The following is a 23,608-nucleotide window of genomic DNA, read 5'->3' as shown; positions in this document are numbered from 1 at the left end:
TGACCAAATTTGTTTCCATTATTTGTTCATAGTTCGAGGACTGATGAAATTCATAACTATGGGTGAGCTGTGAATTTCGAATGGTAAATTATTCCTGATGGTTCCTTGTGTTGCATGTTAAAGAAAATGGAAACTCACCTTTAAAATCCTGCTGCTCCTTCAGCTTCTGTGTTAAGAACATGTGTGGACTGAATGGAAGACTTCTATGCAGTTGAATCAATCAGCTGTCACATTAAAGCTTTTATTTGAGAAGCTGAGGTGGGGGATGTCCAGCCCATGAAGCAGATATTCATATTCATATATCCTTTTATGATCCTGACTGAATGTGAAGTTAACTTTTATTGTTTTCTGTTATGTCAGTCATTGCAAAAAGGTTGTTTACCATCTTATTTTGATGTTTATCTTTTGAACTGAAGCTTATCTCAGTCTTGCTGTTGAAAGTAAATCATTGTTTAATCAAACTGATAATGAACTCCATCCCATCAGCCCACTTATTTTGCATAGCTGAAATTTTAGAATTATGATTTCAGTTGAAGAACCATAGAGAGAGAGTATTTAGCATTAAAGTCATACATGTGTCCTAAATGTAGACACTTGCTCTATACAGGCCTTGCCATTTACAGTAGGATGATGATCTCTTGTAACATGACCGAACATATTGCATGTTTATTGGACAATTAAAATATATCTTAAATGGCACTTAAAATGAAGAGATAAGTTGCTGGTTAAAGTGAGGGTAAAGTGATGAACGAAGTTGTTACAGGTGATTTTCGACTATTGCATTGCGATTTATCTAAATATAAAGTTTTTACAGATATAATTAAAATATTCAGGGGCTCATACTGATATGAACGCTGGGTCTTGTAAAAAATATATAATCATGTGGCAGCATATTTCCCTCACAGCCCCGAGGGAAGGTTTCATTTTACATTGACAGGGATTTACCAAGCTTGACATGCCCAGACAGCTTGTCTCAAAGTTTGGAGCCAGGCAAATTGCAAGGACCTGTGCTTGAGTTAGCCTGAAGACATCTATGGACTTTTGGAAACTGAGTACACAAACGTCACCCTACGACCTTAAACACCTCTCAGTGCCACAAGGTATGCAGCAAAATGAGTTTGTTTATTCTTCAGCAAAGTCACTGATAACTTCATCACTTTTGTACAAATTCTATTGTACTAGACCCAGGGCAGGAGATCTTTGCGGTGGTATGGAGAACGTACTTGAACCTTTTTTGGTATATAAAATGCATTGTGCTTCATATCTAAAAGCTTTTGTCGAATAAGGGAAAATTGTAATGACCTATGCTCAGATTTCCTTTCTTTGATGTTTTTTTTTAGGTGTTCAAGCACTTTAGTGCTGAAAACCTATTGTAATTGTAAGGATTTTTTTGAAGAAAAAAAATATTCCCCTAAAACGCACCATGCAGCCCAAACCGTAAGGCCTAGAGACTTGAAACTCGGCCAGATGGTAGGCCACACTTTTGGGGAGAACCTATCAGAGTATGACCCCAATTGGCCCATAGGTGGCGCTACAGTACTAAAAAGTACTAAATTGCTCATAACTCCTAGACCGATGGTCTAAAAAATTTTCCGCTATGTCGAATTTTGTCCAAAACCTACTTTTGCGAACTAGTCCCTGTTTTTTTCCCCCGATGGAACCACACCAGTCAAGCCCTATCTCTGGACTCTCTAGATCAGGGGTACTCAATTAGAAACCTAAAAGGTCCACTCACCAAATTTTCCTTGCGTCCAGGGTCCGGAACAGTGATAGTCAAAATCCAAAAACAGAACTCCAACAAAAAATGTTGTAAATCCCACAAAACGTTCAAACTATGTACAAAAGGTGATGGGGTCTGGCCTTATTAGTGTGAAAAGTGACACCTTTTTTGTGCCACCAGTTCTTTAAACTTGGGCATAAAAGGTGTGAGGGCCAGGCGGAGGCACTGATGTAAGTGTTCATTACTGAGGGTGCTCCTGTATTTGTTTTTCACCATATTCATGGTTGAAAAGGCAGACTCACAACAATATGTTGAGGGAAACATGGTGAGAATTTGAAGGGCCACCTTCTGCAAGGAAGGGACACCTGCTGCAGGGACCATCTTAGTCCAGAAGGTGTTTTCAGAATATTCTTGTTGGGTGGCTGATCTAACTATTACACTGCATGTTGTATGGTATGATGATTGCAGTTGTTTGATATTTCTGGCTCTTACCTCAGATTTAAGCGGGTAATTGTGGTCAAAGTGTCCGTGCTTTGAGTCATAATGACGTTTCACGTTACCACTCTTGACAATGGCAACCGTCTCATTGCAAATTAAACACATTGGTTTTGTGCTCCCTGCCGGCAGCACAAATGCATAACTGTCAGTCCACTCTGTCTTAAATTCGCGATTTTCAGAATCGACTTTTCTCTTTTTGTCAGGTTTTGAGCACGCCATGATTTTCGCTAGCAAGGAAACAGGTACCGCAGATGTATTAGCGCCTGCGTTGCGATTTGCGAATGACACACACACACACACACACGCACACAGCGCGGCCAACGAGTGAGTGAGTTGTCATGGTGATTACAGTTATTACAGCTCCTGATTGGATCTTTGGAATGGACAGACACAGAAGATAGATAAACCACATCTAGTAGGAAAACAATATAGGCGTGAAATCACGCACCAATGAAAACTCGCTTGGATCATGACTAAATTATATAATGTTGATTTTGAAATTGTATTGCGTCTGGGTCCGGATCCGGACCGCGGTCCGCCTATTGAGTACCCCCGCTCTAGATCAATAATTATTTGAACTATATGAAATTTTGCATTTGGGTGGCTGTAACAGGGTCATTTAGAAAAGGGGCGTGGCAAAATACGGTCAAAAGCCTATAAATCCTAAACGAAAAGTCAAATCTACACAAAAATTGATGAGCATAAATTGCCTGTATTAGCTGTAAATGGTCTTTTCCATCTACGATCATATAATGTTCATATCATAATGTCCAAAACCATCATAAATCATTCTAGAATGCGGTATATCATGGTAAATCATCCTATTACATGGTAATTCATGCTAGAATCATATTAAATCATATTAGAACATGGTAAATCATGAAAAATCACACTAAAATTTGGTATATCATGGTAAACTATGGTAAATCATGCTAGATTCATGGTAAATCATGGAACATGGTAAATCATGAAACATCACACTAAAATTTGGTATATCATGGTAAATCATGCTAAAACAAGATCTATTCCATCTATGATGTCAGTGGTTAAATGCTTGCTACATGAAACTTAATGTCTTTAGATGTTTTTCAGCTTAACTGCCTTAACTGCCTGAACACCGATAAATGTTGCTTGCAGCTTTAATTTTTTATTTGTTGTTGTTGAAAATCACCATGCAGAGAAGTTGGCAGAAAGCAGTTTATTTGCATTTCATTAAACACAGTTCACATTTGAGTCTTATAGCTATCACAGCGCTAATATATTGTTAATAAATAGATTCTGATTTTATCTAATAAAATATCACAAAGAGTGATAGATCTATATATCTTCCAGGCCAATACCGTAGTGCTTTTCACAATGCATATTGCATTTCCAAAGTAGCTTTACATAAAATAATTATTTGCATATTGGTTTGTACACAAGCTAGCTAAGAGTCAACACTCTGAATTTCAATCTGTGAATAAATCAAAAAGAATGAAATCAGAATAAAATGAAATTTATGATAGCACTTTATAGTAGAAATAACATATTCAACTAAGCATGTCAAATGTGAAAATAATCATTACATCTAACATGCCTTTCACTCTTACTTTGGTGGAACATTCTGCTCTGCCAAATGAGTTGACCACCACCATTTTGTACTCGCCACTATTTTCTGGCCCAACTCGCACTATGTACATAGAGAAGACGCCATGTGACATGAGGTGTGGGGAAGCCAGGGACAGCACAGGTCATGTACAACTGATATCCCTGTGGTGGACTGTAGACTTTCAGTGGAACCAACATGGAAGGAGGCCTCTCAAAAGTTATCATAGCCGGAAAGCTTGTGACCAGGTGGCACTAGAAATAAGAAAAAACATTCCAAAAATATAATTTTGTCATTGTTTGCTAATTTCTCATGTCGTCTCAAACCTTTAAGACTTGTTTTTGTTTTTTGTTGCAAAAATAATGCAAAAATAGATAAAAAATGGAGAATTGTACTAGTCCTTCCTACTGTACTGCTGCGACCAGATCATTGAGTCAGTGATGATTCATTCAGAGTTTTGAAAATTAAGTCAACGGAGTAGGCTAATTGAAAAAATCTATAGTATCTTAAAATAATTATTTATTCATTAGGCAGACATTCACTAATATGCTAGGAGATTTTTGTTAGTTATTGTATGGCTTCAGAAGACTTCTTCATCAGAAGAAAAATCATACATATGAACTAATGGTGCGTTTACTTTACATCCTTCTTCAATCGTGAAAACCTCAGTCCTCATTCATTGTAACTGCATCAAAATGAGCAACAAGTATAAATCCTGAAAATTTCTACTTTTGTGTTCCGCTGAAAAAAGACAAACATTCAGGTTTGGAATGACATGAGAGTGAGTAAATAATGACAATACTGATTTTAGTGAATTTTAGTTCTCGACCGGATTAGACAGAGGTAGTGTAAGTGTTGCAAAACAGACGGTCGGCTATTGTACGCCAAACACGTGTGTTGGAATCACGTTCATCCACCAAGTAATACAGTCGATCGTCTTTCTCCTGGTCTGGAGGATGGAGCTCATGTGATAATGACTTTACCATAGGCTTTGGTTCATCTGTAGAGAAGGAAAGGAAGCTTTCATGCTGCAGGGGTTGGCAAACTTGTGAGGCAATGAAAGTAATGCATTGGCCCATGAGTGATCAAAAGTGATAAAATCTGCACACCAGAGGACCTTGTAGCCAGTTGTGGTGCATATTGGGCACATGTTTCATTTAGTAATTTAAACAGCCTCACAGAGATAAACTAATTAAAATGACTTGGCTGTATACAAATGTACGGGGGCACTGTATTTATGGAATTTACAGGATTGCTTGTTGACATGAGGTCATTAGAGCTGCTTCTGGATGCAGCAAGGCCTAATTATTAGTGTGATAAACTGGACAGCATAGTCACATTCACAGTGGCTATATGCACTTTGGCTTCCTTTTTTTTTTGCTCTCAACATAATATATAAATGCCACTTAAGGGCAAACAAGGTTTTGAAATGGGGATTGTGCGTGCATACATACAATGGGGGTTGTTGATATGGCACAATGATTTAAGTGGCTGTAAGGGATTTCTCCAATGGAGCATTGTATATGAAATCAATCTCCCACATTCTCAAACTACTTTTGAATATCTGAATATCTTGCAATACTGCTCAAATATATTGTAGTGTACTTAACCAATAAACTATAAATATGTTATATAAACCTTTGCCCCCTATTTTCATATACCCTCTTTATTTAAATCAAAATTGACCTTAAATTCTTAATAACTGTAAGTCTTTTTAATAGCTTAGAGGTCTTTTTTTAAGTGATCTTGGGGACATTTTTAGAGGTGTCTGACCCATTCGCATGCTATGCAGTAATGTTTTGCCTTATATTCAAATAACTGACTTACCTGCCACTCATACTTCTAAGTCAAAGCTGGACTGTCCACAAGAGTTCTTTGCCATGATGGTATAAACACCTGAGTCTGAATACTTTGATGAGGAGATGACAAGTGTGGATGAGTCCTCAACAGTGATGATGTTGACCCAAGGGGTCACAGGTTCTTAATTTTTCAACCATGTGATGTCAGGTTGTGGAGAGCCCTAAACATAAACACAGTTTGAAAGAAAATGAAAATACAGAAGACTGAATACTGTGACCGATTATAGACATTGAGCTGAACTGACCCTATATTAAACCCCGCATCCCTTGGCTATTGTTGTTTGCTTGCAAGCTTTACAGAATATCTTATAACATCCTGCGAAATTTGCCTTTTTTTTCTTTCGGTACAACAGGCTAAAAGTGGTAAAAAATGAATGGATAATATTTGAATGAGGGCTGGAATGAAATTTGACATTGCAAATCATTTTATCAGCTGTTAAATTGATTAAATTATGTAGAAACTGCAAATGTTTATCAAGTTATTAACATTAAGTTGCATTGGAGCTAATGTACATGCTCTTACTAATGTTAGACATGGCTGACACAGCATCCACAATTAATCTAAGTACCTCATAATTGACTTGGATTCTGATAGAATTTCCTGCTTTCACAACCATGAAGTCTACAGGATCTTTGAAGCCGGGGCCTGACTGAAAGTAAATGGTTAGAAAGTAGAAAGAAGGACGAAATGTTCAATTCAGTACATTTATAGTCTCCTTTAAGAAACTATTATGATCAGAACTCACTGTTGGGTTTTTTTAGCACAGACCATCACAGAGGGAGCACTGTGTTCTCCAGCCCTAGACATATTAATGGCTGATACTCTGAACTCTGACCCCTCAGTCACATCCTTTTCTGCATAACCTTCTCAGAGTAACACGTCAAGTAAAGCCAGTGACTTGATAACCAGCATGTTTGGAGATTCATAATTAGTCTACTGTTGGTGGAATCATGACACACTCTTCTACCATTGTGCTCATTAGGACACGTTTGAATCTTGCCTTTATTGTGTGGAGATTATTTTTGAATTGTCAGTATTTATAAAAATGGCATGCGGATGTATCAAAGAGGGTCCTTTAGTTGTAGGTGAGATTGTGTTAATTCCGTTAGGAGAATTGGGATAAGCTTTGATATCAGGGTAGCCTATTCCTGGAATAAATGATAATCAGAATCAGAACAGGAAGTAATTGTGCTTTAATTCAAAGAAATATTTCATAAACGTTTATTAATCAAATATATTTTCAGCTGATGAGATGTTGGTTTATGCAGTTTGGTTTCTGTTGTGATCAAGCCGCTGGATATGATGTGAGGAAATAGAAAGGCGGTAAGCTCTTGAATCTGATTGGAAGGTTCTATGAGTATTCATAAGAGATCCCTCAGGTAAAGTGCTAGACTACTTAGACCCCTACCAGGGGCTATTATGAGATTTCAGTCTTAGGGGGTCTGATCCTTCTACCTAAACATGAGCTCTTGTGGCTCAGAGGAATATTTCTTGCTTTACGATATGCAAATTTGAATCTTGCTCCATTGACTTTTATTTTGAATACACAAAATAAATGAAGAGTGTATCAATAAGAGTGACACTGGTTTGATTTCATTTTCACGGCAGGGTGAGCGTTCAGATGATAGATGGAGTGCATGTCTGAAATCATTGAGCAATGGGCTCTCTGTGCCATATATTTCCATACTGGATAATACTTAATGTAAAGTTGTTTGAGGATTCAGAGTGAAGTAACCTCAGATAGCTTACTGCAGATGCTGTTTTCAGCAAATGTGAAGAGAAATGATAATAATCATTGATTTGTATGTAGGATTTCATGTCAACAGTCACCGATGTACAAATGTAATGATGACAAGATGCAGCTTGGTGTGCTGAAGTGTTTTGGTTGGAAAGTACTCAAGAAACGCGTTACGAAATATTGCATATTTATGAGACCCAGAAGAATATGTAAATCATTAGAACAGTCCAACCTCACGATTCTAAACATTAAGTTTTTGTCATTTAAAAGTTATCCATGTCTTGGAAAACTTCTGAATGAACTAGTTTTATTTAAATCATAAACATTATTATATTACTTATATGGTGTTTTTTTCTAAACTGAGGCCATTTAATCATAAAACTATTGTTTTCTAATTACATAGTTTAAAGGTATGGAAAAATCATTTCCATTTACTTTGGAATCTGCATCTCTCCACAGATTAATATCCTCTTTCTTGGATTCAAACCCTATAATTCTTGTTTAACTGTAATATAAAGATAGACAGTAATTACAATCAAGGTTTCCGGTTCACTTGCTATACATTCATTGGGTTTATTAGCTGGAAAGTTCATGGCATTTGTCACTTTATCTATGTCCACTCTTGATTTTTTTATAAAGCTGAATTATAGGGTTTGGGAAGTGAAAATTAACAATTATAAAGCATATAGCTCTTGTGTAACTGTAGTTGAACCAAAAACCCTTTGATATTGAAAGTGAAGCCCCAATATGATATTGTGTTGCTTGCTTCTTGCAGGTTTTGCAACACTTTCGAATGTCTAGTGAGCAGCGCTAAAATTGTGTTCAGTTGTGTTCAATTGTGAACATGAATCTGGCAACCCTATTGTGTTGGTTGTTGTACGTATCGCAGGCAATTCGGACATGAAATGTCTAAATGGCGCTAAAAGGTTCATGCTCTATCATGTTTAATCATAACGTACCGCCACCATTCAACCCTACACTAAACTTAACCAATAGCAAATGTTAGATTAAAATGCATTTGCTGAAGCAACCATGTGATTTTAGCTTGCTTCTACAAGTCTTGTATCAAGTGTTGTGAGTTATGACTTGTGTTTCACAGGTAGGCCTCTTGTTTCATTGTATTGTGCAAGGAACTGCACAGAAGTCTTTATAATCGATTATCTGCTCATGTGATATAATTTGTGTAAAAAAAACACCAACTTTTATTGTTCTGTCACTAGTGTTCATTTTATCTGAAAACTGCAGTGAATTGTATGTATCGGTACGTTTTGCAGAAGTGTAGGTATGTCACTCTTTTGATGAACCAGTGTTGGGAAAAAGGTACCTTGAATATGGTCATCATCTGGGTTCAGAGTCACCCACTGGTTTGTATCTTTCTTGCGTTTTTCCAGCTGGTAGCCCAGTATTTTGGTTCCTCCATCTTTCTCTGGTGAAGTCCATGATATAGTATAAGTATAGGTTGATACAGTTTTTGAACACGCTGACCACCTTAAGAGGGGCAGGTTGACCAGGGAGAACTGCAACATAGAAGTTTTGATTACTTGCTTAAGAGGTAGAAAAAAAGAGCATATAGTTAGTGGTCCAGTTTTAATTCGTAATTAGTTTATTTATCATATGTAATTTATGTCCCTTAATGATCAGCGCTCATGCAGTCTCTCACTCAGAGATCCAGCCATGATGCTTTCCGTCTCCAGAGGATCACTGATACCCAGCGAGTTCCCAGAGTAGATTCGGTATGTATTTCTTGCCATGGGACACATTTCTGTCTCGAAAAGACAGGCGGTTGGCTGAACTATCCCACACCTTCTTCCACATACTCTGCTTTACCTGCTGCTTTACCTGCTCAACAAGGTAGTTTGTCACTTCAGAGCCACCGGTGTCACTTGGTGCATTCCATTTAAGTTCAATGACAGAATATGAGCTGTCAATCACTTCCACTAGCCCTTGTGGTGGACCTAATTTGTCTGCAGAGTTATTTGAAATACTTAATGTGTCGGTTTAATGTTAATGCATGAGTCTGTATGTAAAAGGCGGAAGGCTTATAAATATTTATATCAGAATATTTTCAAAATAAAATACAGCTGAGTAGAAACATATCGACCACTATAAGCCTTGAGAAGGCCTCTGTGGTACCAAAAGGGTTTTTAAGCTGGATCTTAATTTCCCCTGAGTCAGATCGCAGGCATTCTTTTATCTGAAGACGGCTCTAGTTTAGTTCCTTTACTACTTTTATTCTGCCTCCATCAAAAAGCTCTGTCATCCTTAAACCAATTAATCTCTGACGAGTCTTGAGGTTGGAATGGCATTTTAAAGGAAACAGTCTGGGCAACTTTAACCACCACATTTTTGGAGAACTTGTGCAGGTCATCAGGGACACATTTAGGAAGATCTGTAATATTTGGAGATTAAATGTCCTAATTGAACTAAGGCCTAATCTTGGCTTAATATAAGGCCTGTCTGTGAAACCAGAGCTATGAGTCTGTTTTCTCAATATAATAAACATTTACTTATTGATGTTAAATCTAGTAATATACAATTGTGAAATAATAAAAAAATCGCTATACCTCCAGCTGTTGCCATGGCGTCAGTCTTGCACTCAATCACTTCAGCCCGATTCTGTCTTGAGGATAAATCTTTGCAGCTGTATTTCTAACTCTTTATCTTCAACTTTAGAGTACAACTAGCAAACAGACAGAATGAAATATAAAGAGCAATTACAAAAGGCATTTTAACACATAAATCGATCATTTATAGTATCATTAATTCACCTTCTCCCATCACTGTTGGCTTTGTTGGTGCTCAGGTTACAAAAAAGTTCTGCTGGTTCTGACAATATGTACATTTGACTCGTCTCCACTGTTGAAGTGAGTTCTATCATGTAGAAGAACACGATATTCAAGATATTATAAATAATAATAGTAATTATATAATGCATATATTGCTTATTATTATTATTATTATTATTATTATTATTAATAATAATAATAAATGTTATTCAGTGCCTTTCCCACAGCTCATGTTTGCTTCAAATAGTGAACAAAACAAACACAAATGTAACTGGCATTTTACATTAGACAAATATGGAACTACTGAGACTTGTAGAAGTTAACATAACCTTGTAGTAAATAATGCCAGTGCAGAGTATGAAGATGTGGGCAGACTGTTTGGTGTATGTGACAACTGGCAGGGATTTTAGGATTTTACCGATTAAGAGAGAACTGAAACAGTTGAAGAAAGAAGGTAGGTATGAATCAGAGATTTAGTGTCTTGAGCTTAGAATTGGGAGGAGAAATGTAGGTTTGAGATGTTTATCTTGTATCAACAGTAGTTATTGTGTTCATTAACAAAACATGCTGTAGCTGTACTTTTTTTAGGTTAAAACGTAATGCTAAATTACATATTTCCTTATACCAGTATGTCATATCAGATCAAGCCAAGTAATTAGGACTTATTTATGTTATATGATCAGAACTTTTGAAAAAAAGTGATGCATTTTTAAAAGATAAGGTGGTTACACTTTAGTTTAAGGTGCCCTTGTTGCAGCATGTAGGCAACCTACTCTGTAATTTGGGTTAGGGATCTGAATACACTTTATTTTACAGTAAATGTACTTACAGTGTACTTACCAATGAAAGTACTGGTAAGGGTATGTTTACACGACAATGATGTACTAAGAATGACAACGTTGTCAAAGCGATCACCGTTCACACGGATCTGAAAATACAACAAAAAATGCTGTATTATGCATGCCAGGCCAGTAGTTGGCGATATCACTTTGTAAAGAGAAACCCAACATCTATAGACGGAGCATGTAATACTCATGCACATACTACGTAACTAAACGGCCACAACGTGTCATGTTAACATACCCTATTGTATGTTAAGGTTAGGTTTATTAGTAGGCTCAGGGTTATACCTAGTTATAACCCAGTTATTGTAATTGCTATAAAAAGTACACAGTACATGCGGAACAGAACTGTAAAATAAAGTGCTTATACTTGCTTGTAATTATGCATAATTCTACTATGGTAAGTAAGATGTTTAACAAGGACACTGTGTTACCGAAAACAAAATATTGTATAATAATGGTTATAAAGTTTACACATAATTATGCAATAACCAGAAAATGAAAAAAACAAAACAAGGACTACACAAAAGCTCTGTCTATAAGAAAAAACGAATACGACAACATGCAAAATATGAAAGATTGCAGGTTTACTAACCCGAACCACATGGAAACTTATTAATACAGTTGGATAGATCAATTATATTTGAGTTATAAATCACTTGCCTAAACTGCCTACATTACATCCCTTCCCCAGTAAGGACCATTAATCTCTTCAGTTGAATGTGTAGTGAATAATTGCTTCAAACTGTTGGCATCAGTCTGATCATGTGCTGATCATTCATACAGTGCCACACTGTGGCTAAGTGTGAATAAAGCACTGACATAATGTCAGAGCCACACTTGCTCATATTAATTGAAGTTCATGTGTTAATGAGGACAATAATGACTTTTTTTGTTGAACAATTATAATTTCTCAAGTAGTATTAAGTACACCATCAAATTGTATACGATTGAGTCTCCAGACAGCAGATTCATCCTAACCTGTAGTCACACCACTTTTTGACAATTTCTCACCTGAAAATCCTGACAGTCAAAGATAATTTAATAATCAGAGATTCACAACTTTATGCACGAATTGATGTTAATTCTGTTTTTGGACACTTATGTCACACTTGAAAATGTATGAATGTCTGTAGTATGAATATATATATTCAAATGCGGTATCTTTGTGGCAAAAGAAAGAATTTCCTTCATTGAAATTACTTGTGTGGTTCTCCTACCTTTCCCTGTGTCTTTTTCACTAGTGTCTGGTACACTCCTTGCCTCGTCAGAGTCATCTCTCCTGACCTCTTTCTCTGCATTAGAATCATCTCCAGAAGAATATGGCCAAGCACGGCTGTCCACCGCACCTGCTACTTCTTTCACAGCACTGACTGTTTTGACTGCCACAATTCTTTCATCTCTTTCATTCTTTAGCTTGAGCTGCAGTGATCTTTGCCCAGTTAACTCCTGCCCCTTCGGCTTGGGTTGTTTTTCAGGGTTTCTTTTTGCCCTTAGATAGATTGTTATCGGCAGGTTCATGACATTAGACAAATGACGAACAGGAGAGGGCACAACAAAACAAAACAAGAAAGCATACTAGAATATAAAACAAGATATATTGTGCACATTATACAAGTCACACACACACAAGTATGTGAGGGGTATTGATGGCGCAGTGGATAAGACACACGCCTTTGGTGTGAGAGACCCGGGTTCGAATCCACTGTGAGACACCAATGTGTCCCTGAGCAAGACACTTAACCCCTAGTTGCTCCAGAGGCGTGCGACCTCTGACATATATAGCAATTGTAAGTCGCTTTGGATAAAAGCGTCAGCTAAATGAATAAATGTAAATGTAAATGTAAGTCTTTTCAGAGACATTGCTGTAATGTGGACTATAACAGTGTTTGGGAAACTGGGTTACAAGTTAAATATAATTTACAGTAGTTCAGCTACAGTAAAGCTAACCTTTTAAAGAAGTAGCTTACGTTTTTTTTTTAATCTTTTGGATGCCACGGGCCCCCAAATATCATCATAAGTGCAAGGGACTCCAATCCTAAAAGGCTAATATACACTCACCTAAAGGATTATTACAAACACCATACTAATACTGTGTTTGACCCCCTTTCGCCTTCAGAACTGCCTTATTTCTACGTGCATTGATTCAACAAGATGCTGAAATCATTCTTTAGAAATGTTGGCCCATATTGATAGGAAAGCATCTTGCAGTTGATGGAGAATTGTGGGATGCACACCCAGGGCACAAAGCTCCCGTTCCACCACATCCCAAAGATGCTCTATTGGGTTGAGATCTGGTGACTGTCGGGGCCATTTTAGTACAGTGAACTCATTGTCATGTTAAAGAAACCAATTTGAAATGATTCGAGCTTTGTGACATAATGCATTATCCTGCTTGAAGTAGCCATCACAGGATGGGTACATGGTGGCCATAAAGGGATGGACATGGTCAGAAACAATGCTCAGGTAGGCCGTGGCATTTAAATGATGCCCAATTGGCACTAAGGGGCCTAAAGTGTGCCAAGAAAACATCCCCCACACCATTACACCACCTCCACCAGCCTGCACAGTGGTAACAAGGCATGATGGATCCATGTTCTCATTCGGTTTATGCCAAATTCTGACTCTACCATCTGAATGTCTCAACAGAAACCGAGACTCATCAGACCAGGCAACATTTTTCCAGTCTTCAACTGTCCAATTTTGGTGAGCTCTTGCAAATTGTAGCCTCTTTTTCCTATTTTTAGTGGAGATGAGTGGTACCCGGTGGGGTCTTCTGCTGTTGTAGCCCATCCGCCTCAAGGTTGTGCGTGTTGTGGCTTCACAAATGCTTTGCTGCATACCTCGGTGGTAACGAGTGGTTATTTCAGTCAAAGTTGCTCTTCTATCAGCTTGAATCAGTCGGCCCATTCTCCTCTGATCTCTAGCATCAACAAGGCATTTTCACCCACAGGACTGTTGCATACTGGATGTTTTTCCCTTTTCACACCATTCTTTGTAAACCCTAGAAATGGTTGTGCGTGAAAATCCCAGTAACTGAGCAGATTGTGAAATACTCAGACCGACTCGTCTGGCACCAACAACCATGCCACGCTCAAAATTGCTTAAATCACCTTTCTTTCCCATTCTGACATTCAGTTTGGAGTTCAGGAGATTGTCTTGACCAGGACCACACCCCTAAATGCATTAATCAACCAAACACATGGCAGTTGCTTCAGATAATTTCATTAATGAGAAATTGAACAGGTGTTCCTAATAATCCTTTAGGTCAGTGTATATTACCCTATATTTTCCTGTATAAAGACCCATTGTGAAAAATGTATATTCTAAATGTGTAAAATATGTTTTGGAAAATATTTTAGTATTATGTTACGTTATACGTTCTACTCACTATAACACTGTACTATTTGATTTTTATTGATTAATCTTATTTATTAATGTATTTTAATTAAATTGTTGATTTATTTATTATTTAAGTCTTCTTCTTCTTATTATTATTATTAAACTGTGAGAAAGTACTCTTGGATACTTAGTAAACTCTTAATTATTCTGCATCATAAACAAGCTGGTTGAATAACTCACTCTTAAATTCAGTGGAGAACACATTGATGTCCTCTATGTCCAACTGGTAAAGGCCAGCATCATCTGGGACAAGGTCCCTAATTGTGAAGATGTATTTATTGCCTACTTGATTCAGGCTGTGTTTCATTTGAAAATGGAATCAACACCACCCTGAGGGAGAAAACAAAAGCTCACAGAGATGTTCAGCATCACTTGCCTTGTACTGAAATCTTGTGGAGATATAAGCTCAGATGTGTTATAATAACCATTCAATTTACCTTGTAGATGAAAATGCTACTGCTGGGGTCCAGAAGGTTAAGATCAAGTTCAAAAGAAGCAGTTCCATCAGGATTCACATCAATGTGTTTGAGGTTTGAAATGCTTTTGATGAACTGTGAGTAGAAATATCATTACAACATAATTTTGCATAACAATTTATACCCCCCAAAAATAATTGAAAGTGCACCTCTGCTTGTTCTTGTTCTCTCTCTCTTTTCATCTCATTCAGTTTCTTCAAAATCCAGCTGAAGTCAGTCACCCCATATTCGGCACAGATGCGCTCATAATCTTTCTTATCGGACCTCAGCAAAATCTCCCAGCACTTTGGGTCAATTTCACCATCTTTCCTTACTTCGTTTTTGGGCGAACCTTACTGCAGGGTTAAAAGGTATTTCACAGTTGATTAAAGGACATGTATAGCTAGGATATGGGATATATTTAAGGAAAGGGTTGAGAAGGATATCAAACTTTTAAACCTAATTTCTTACTATTTTTTTTTTTCAACAACTGAACTTTATTAAAGCTTTAGGGAACCATGTCTACCTACCTCTCCGAAGCAGTTCATATGTTAGAAAGAGGCAGTATTGGTAATGCACTAGTCACAGGTATCACCTAAAATCACTTTCTCTATAATAACACTATAAGATTTACAACAACTTTTCCTTTTCAGGACAGCCTTAAGCTCTTTTGGATCCGTTGCAGCTGAAAAATGCATGAGCTAAAAAATCAAATCACTGATTTATGTTATAAAGTTTCTTACAGTACACAAGGTATCACACATATTATTAATCCTCACTGGACTCCTGGTTTGCTTTCTCTTTCTTGAAACCCATTAAACAGTAAATGACACACACACATTACAAATGTTTGGGGTGATGAATTAATGTGTTGAGAAGGGAAAGTTCCTAATTTTCAAACCTTCAATGATGTTCAGGATAACTGTGACCATAGCCTTTCCAAATTTGTTAGTAGCAAAACATTTATACTGTAGGTGTCTGCTTGGTCTGGAGAAACATTTGGTATCTAGAAATAGAACGTGGAGTAGAGTATAAGGAATGCACATTCTGGTTACCCCAATAGTGTGTTCATGAGAATTTGGGTCAAATTTGGTTTGATATTTTCTTGGATCTGAAACATCACCATTGTTTCTAGCCCATGTTACAGTAGGGGTGGGATTACCTATTACAATGGCTTTGAAAATAGCCAATTTACCTATAAGTTTACAAAAATATTTAATTTTTTTGCTGAAAATCTATATGGCAGATATTGGTATATGCAAATAATTTGATTAATTAGTTGAAATTGTTTTCTATTAATAAAAAAAAATGTTTGTGTGTGTGTTTAAAAACAGTTGTAAGTGAGGAAATTAGCATACCTTCTTGTATGGTGAGAGCAATAGATTTGCGGATAAAATCTGGATGGGCTTTTTCTTTTTTTATGAACTGTGTGATCATGACTCCCGGGACTTTAGATTTCTATCTGATGCCCACTAATAACACAGAATGTGAGGATAGTAATAAATAGTGAATTCTGTATATGTATATACATACATGCATGTGTAACGGAGGCCAGCTAGTAGTTGCTGTGCAAGTAAACCTCACTCGTCAATAGGCGCTCTAGCGACAGATGCTTCAGTCTTTAGCCTCCTTGTTAGAGCGCCTGACTCTCATGCAGGAGACCCGGGTTCGAGGCCCGCTCGGAGCGGGTCGAGTGGGACCCGGGTGAAGGGGGTTACACATACATACATACATAAAATAAAAAAAATAAAAAATATATATATATACACACATACTGTACATACATGCATACATACACACACACTCACACACACACACACTTATATATTATATTATATTTTTATATATATATATATATATATATATATATATATATATATATATATATATATAAATACATATATATATATATATATATATATATATATATATACACACATCATTTACTACTTTAGTGTAAATAAGTTTTAGATTTAAATAAGATTTAAGTCAACCTGAGATGGTTTTATTAAAATGAAATAAAACGCTCAGTCTCAGGACAATTTCATCTCACAGAATCATGATAATAATATCAGAAACTCTCCGTAACGGTGTTCATTTCGACCCGGAGTCGGACAATAATGCATAGAGTCAGAGTGCTGTATAGAGATGGAACAGGTATAGTTTAGTAGTTTAATTACGGTTATAACGTATTTGTCATCTGCTTGTATGTATCCACTATTAATAGCCTACAAGTCTGCTGTTTCGGACCAGGTCCGAATGATGATCAAACATATACTGATGAGTTTAATAAAGTTTATTTTACATAAAAGATGAAGCGTCGGTTTTACTTCAGAAACTCACCGTAAGAGCTGATCGAGTAAATATAAGAAGTGCGCAAGTACATAAACGAATTTCGGTTGAGTTGAGGGAGCATTTTCTTTAAAAACAAAATAATTCCACCTCGTCTTCTGCGGCTGCCTCAGATTTCGGGAGTAAATGGAGAGAGGTATGTGGATTAATACATCCAGCCACACAACACCTACAAGGCTGGGAGACATTCTCGTCAGTGCAGCAGCTGTGAACTCGATCAGGGCGGGTCTATGTTAGAACGGCAGTGTCTGTCAACACTCGTGGGCGGGGCCTGTACTTAGTGACGTCATTAAAACAGAATTCTGAAAACAGGTCGTTGGGAGACACTGCTGATGTTTTATGGTGATTAATAAAAAAGGAGGGAGTGGATTTTTATCACTATTGGGTGGTTGTGTACACACACTGCCAACACACATTTATGTCCAAACAGCATACAAAAGTGAATTTTGCATAATATGGGACCTTTAAAAAACTTGAATCAACGTAAAATAAACAAATACAAAACGAAAGTAAAGGGAGCAGTCTCTCACGGACAACTGCTGCCACATAAAACAGAAACAAAACATCAAATAAAATCCAGGCCTGGCCTCTCTCGTCCTTCACCGTTGTCACTTCTGCTTTTATGCTTCCGCTCCTCCGTGAGAGATACGAGACCTGTCACGCAGGTGTCGCTGATTATCAATCACGCCACCGGCCTCGCGCCATTCTCCCACGGCCCTCGGCCTCGTCCTGCTCGTCACAATAATCTAATGGATGATGGTAACTTAATGAGGAAAATGAGAAATTAGTCTTTTTATGTACATGCTGGTTTTACAGCAACAACACGATTGTAAATAACCTGTAGGGGTGATCACCAGGGCTGGTAATGCAAATTTTAGGGTAATTTATCAAACTAGAGCAGTGAAAGATTTGCAGTTTTATTTATTTACCAAGAAAATAAATCATTTCCGTTGACAAATGATAAATTGTTTTTAAATTTGCATTTCCAAATAACCACTATATTTATACTGACTGTTGATGGATAGGGATCTGCCTGGTGACAAGGAAAAAAAAATTGGTCTCTCTACACTGAAAGTATGACCTATAATTTTTGAAACCATGTCACTGTCACACCAGAAATTGCTTTGTGGGATAATAGCGAGGCTTCGCAGAAGAAATTGTTGTGGCGGAGTCAACATAAAGATTGATAAAAGGTTTATTCCCCTATTTTTCCGGAAGCCATCAATTAACTGAATAAGACCATTTGTGGTCACAGGAAATATTATTATAAAACTTGTCATGTTGCATTCAGGCCTTAAGAAGATTAATGCTTTTATTGAAACCGCAATATGATTTTTTGACTAATTTGATGAACTTCAGTTTATCAGACCCTGTTTTTTCAGTCTGGACCTTTTTTCATTTGTAAGAAATTATTGTTTCTTTTTTTTCTATTAAATTTTAATGATATAAATACAGTTTGAGTTGGTAAATCCTTCATTTTTCCGACCAGAAGTGCTTCTGGTCTTCTAAATCTATTAATGCAAAGGGCTCTGTTAAGATTTTTAAGTAATTTTATGTCTTTCAAACTTATCCATTTTCATTAAGCAGGTAAACGCGGCACCGATCTTAATATCATAACCTCGAAACATGCCTACTGCCCTCTGTAACTCTGCTAATCAAACGTTCCCAGTCTGTAAATCATTCACCTTGCATTTAGAGCCTCTTAAGATCACTTGGTCACTGAGACCCCAGCATTACTTAGAAAAATTACAGCTGATGACAATGTTTTCCTGGCACCTTCAATGTAGTTAAAACTCCTGCTGTGCAGATGATTCATTGAAATATCATTCGTCACTTGAACAGGTTCCAAATGCTGTCCGATGGGGCCGATCTTCGCGAGACTCAAGTGGGGTCATGAGTTGGGTCAGACAGTGTATGGTATGTCTTCTCAAAGGGAATGTAAACTATTCCTGTTGGTGTCAGGGCTTTTTTTAACCAGGGTTTGAGCCAGGTAACACAAAGTGGCATTGAGTTAAAGAGGAGCCTTTTCTGTCTCCAATCATTTGGCTTGTTGTGTATGATGGGAGAAGTCAGCAGGTGTCACTCATATTTTGGCCTCTAGCATTAAATGGAGATCAACACATATCACTGTGGCATGCATTGCTGACATGTTTTGAGTGATGTCCAGACCCGCTGAGTTCTTCCTCTGAAACATAGGTTAGGAGACGTTGCCAGTGAAACAAATTTGGAAGTTGGAAATTTCAGTACTGAGAATTGTCATTTTTTTTTAAACAATTCCTCTCAGTAGAATGCAGATGGAAAATTTGATGGAAAAAGCAACCATTTATTTGTGGGTTACGGGTTTTAAGTTGTAAATAAAACAAAGATTATTGGAGCATGTTTTAAATACTGTTTAAGTCTTTCTACTTCAATATTTCATGCTTAATTTAATGTTTTGAATTATGGGTCTCTGTAATAATATTTTAAAGTATACACATTGTCAAAGTAAATCCTAAACCACATTTTTTGGGGTGTATTATTTCAATAATTGAACAGGCACTGTATGCCTTTGACCTATCAGGAATATCTAATAAAGATATATTAGGATTTTGATTTATGCATCTCAAGTAATCTAAAATGGCATGTGTGTGTGACATTATAGTGTTCCCTAGGCTGGCCTTTTTAGGCTTGTAGCAGGTTACACAGTCACTTGATAGGTCACATGTCACATATAAACAAGATCATACCGGCGTGAATGTCATGATGTTCAGATGAATGACTGAACACCTTTTACATTTCCTCAACTGTTCAAAGAATGATTTAGAGATGCCCTCCTTTAAAAAAAAAAAAAAAAAAAAGAAGACATTAAAAGGCATTGACAACTCTTAAAATCTCAGTCACACCCTGTAAAAAATATTTATTTTTATAAGTTATAAATAAAAAAAATGTATTGCGGAAAGTAGATGTTTATCTTGTTAAGTGCTAATCTTTGGTTTGTCAAACATGCATGTTCAGACATTTGGCCCCTGAATCCACTGGGAGCTGCTCTTTTCTTGGCTCAGGAAGTGAGGCTGAAAATGAGCCTGCGGTACACTGACAGAACACCATTGAGATCAGATGCCTGATGTAAATCGGGGTTAGTTATTATGGGCCACGTGGACCGCCAAGCATTCTAATGTTAAACCCGGACACCTCCCACACATGTTCTTGGCTTGGGCAGGATCATTAAATCATTTAAAGCAAAGCTCATATATGTATAACGCTACTAGAACACAGCTCTGTTCTAAAATGTGTGCTGCTTACGTAGGATGTTTTACAAGAATCATTATGCTGCTCTAAGATACTTTTTGTTTAGTTAAATTCTAAGGCAGCATCGCATGGGCAATCCCATGGGCAATCCCATGGTGCATTGCAGTGAGCTCAGTTAAAAAAAAAAATATTGAAGATGCCCGACAAAGCAAGTTAATTTAATAACAAATAGTATAATATTAGTTTGATAATTAAATATGGATTTTTTTTTTCGTGTCGTGTTTCTTTTATGGTATTCAACAGTGTTATGGTGTACAATTGTGAGAGAGTCTCCCATGAAAATTGTAAAAACTTAAAAGTGCTATTTGTATAATACAATTTCGAGCCTTCCAAAACTGTCATTTTTGAGGTTCCATTTAAGTTAGGATGCTGCCTAAAGATGGCTCACTGGGTTTGAGAACAGAGCCAACATGTCTCAGCTGACTATAGCTGTGACTCATTTCGAAGGCTGCGTCCTCCGGAGGTTGCATTTGTCGGCTGCATATGTCATTGAGGCTGCTTCATTTCAGTAAACTGACCACTACATTCCAAAGTCATTAAAAAAAATACAACAATTTATGCCATAGGAATAACGGTCAATTTTATAATGGTTACTCTTGTGAAATAAAACATCCTTTATGACGTATGCGGCCTACAAATGCGACATCCGGAGGAAGCAGCCTTCGAAATGAGACACAGCTTGTGTGTGGATCAGATAGGACTTTAAAATGCCGTGGAGGAGGAGGGGACAAATATCTAAAGACTTTGAACTCCAAAAATGAGGCAGTTTGGATCCTTTTAGCAACTAAATCTCCTGTTCTTTTTTCTGGATAATACAGAATGTTTTTTGTATTATTATTATTAAACCAAAGTCATTTAGCAAGGACACCAAATAAATGTACAAACTGTAGCAAGTACAATCCTTCTAATAGTCTTTGGCAGAACAAATATATACTGTTTTTTTTTTTAAAGGGACTTTTGTGATAATTTGTAAAATTATTTATACATTGTCTATCCTTCTTCCAAAACATGTTTTCGCCTTACCCTGATTCACCATGGTAAGCCTGTTATTCTCTCTCTCTCTCTCTCTCTCTCTCTCTCTCTCTCTCTCTCTCTCTCTCTCTCTCTCTCTCTCTCTCTCTCTCTCTTTTATTTAGTTATGAGAAAGAACCATATTCACTCACAATCACACAAAGCCCAATAAAAAAAATGTTCCTCCGCAAAATGCATGCAGTTTTGTTTGTTTCTAACCGCTAGGGGGCCAAAGGTTACATAATGTATCTTTAAAATTAGGGTTATCACCTGAATTAATTTGTGAAAACGATGACATCACCCATGTTCGTATTACGTTTTCAGTCAGTTCAAAGTATTTGTAGTGGTCACACTTATACTAAATTATACTATTAACTAACTATTAACTGTGACTTTTGCCACAATAAACTCCTAATAACTGCTTATTTATAGTAAAGTTGTTAAGTTTAGCTATTTGGAATGATTAAGGGATAAAATAACAAGCTTCCATCCAAACGAAAATACAAATTCCACTTAAGTCTAAAACGCAATTTATGCGAGTAATGCGACATACTGCTGATATTTACACTACGCCATGACGCACCCACCGCTATCGCACGACCAATTTGTACGAATTCGTATGAGTGAGTAAAATGTGACTGATTCGTACAAATTCGTATGACCTCACTCGTACAAATTCGTATGATTTGTCTAAACCCCAGTTACGGTTAGGTTTAAGGGTGGGGTCAGAGGTAGGTCATTCATACGCATTGGGCAACTCGTAAAATATGTATATACGATTTAGCAAAATTTTTACAAATTCATACAAGTGAGGTCATATGAATTCGTACGAATTAGCCACCTCGTGAAATTCGTATGAATTGTCGTGAGATCGGGTTGGACGCACCACACTACTTACAAACTTCACAAGTTCTATAAGTTGCGCTTTAGGCGTAAGTGGAATCCGTATGTTTGTTTGGCTGGAAGCTAGTTGTTTTACTTTATAAAGTTTTAATTATGGATATTGTTCTTACACAAACGCATCGTTTCACTTCAGAAGGCCTTTATTAACCCCAGGAGCCGTGTGGAGCACTTTTATCATGGATAGATGCACTTCTATGGACTTCAAAACAGAAACGGCCTAAAACTGCCATTATTAAGCATTTTTTAATATAAGTCCGATTGTATTCGTCTGAAAGAAGAATGTCATATAAACCTATGACTTGTTGTTGAGTAAATCATGGGCTAATTAACATTTTTGGGTGAACTATCCCTTTCATATGTGCTTTATAAACAGCCAATATCCTATTAATATGCATGCTATGCCAACTAGAATTGGACCCTGAACTGAAGTGTTATCTTGTAGTTTACACAGAGACAACAATGGAAACGTTTTCAAAAACTTGCTATGTTTTCAGGCCCCCAAAATGCATTTGTTGTATAAATGAATGGCCAAAACTCATAAAAAGTTTTTAATTAACTGTGTTAAATTAAGACATTAAATTGACAGCTCTAATATGATTTACTTATGTATTATTTAAATGTATTGTCCTTGGTGTTTCACATAGACTTCAGACATTAAACAAATGGCTATTTGAGGAGTTTGTATGTAATGTTACAATTCTGATAATCCAAAATCAATGTACCAGAGTGTGTGGAGGAAAATGTTTTAGAGCTTAGTAAAAGGTTAAATTCACATACAGGTGTGTTAGGAGGACATACGTCTATGTTTTGTCTGAATAGTATAGCGTGAGTCATCTTTGAGCAACATTAGTACCAACCAAATATTTGACACATAAACAGTTGATTGAGATAAACAAATCCACCGTCTGCAAAATAAAATAAATTTACTGTGCAAATCCGCTTCACACAAAGAGGTGATACAATATTTAGATTTAATGTGTGCTTTGCTTACTTTGTGATGAAGTTAAAAAGTTTACTTTTTAATGTCCAGGTCAACAGTAGATTGGTAATGAACTTACCAACAGCCAATTTAACTCCTCTCTCAAGCTCTGCTTAAGGCCCAATCCCAATTCTACCCCTTTCCCCTTCGTCTACCACTACCCCTAACCCTTTGCCTTCCCCTTGACCC

At 36.9% G+C, this 23,608-nt stretch overlaps 1 pseudogene; it reads right to left on the bottom strand.

The window, feature by feature from the left end:
- Nucleotides 1-3,644: 3,644 nt before the first annotated feature.
- LOC143707141 (immunoglobulin-like and fibronectin type III domain-containing protein 1) lies at nucleotides 3,645-20,996 on the bottom strand (annotated as a pseudogene).
- Nucleotides 20,997-23,608: the final 2,612 nt, after the last annotated feature.

This window comes from Siphateles boraxobius, unplaced genomic scaffold (assembly GCF_051911475.1).
Source record: "Siphateles boraxobius isolate OS27281-9 unplaced genomic scaffold, OSU_SipBor_1 41, whole genome shotgun sequence".
NCBI lineage: Eukaryota > Metazoa > Chordata > Actinopteri > Cypriniformes > Leuciscidae > Siphateles > Siphateles boraxobius.
The sequence above is the reverse complement of the archived record's forward strand: the minus strand, read 5'-3'. Positions and strand labels throughout refer to the sequence as shown.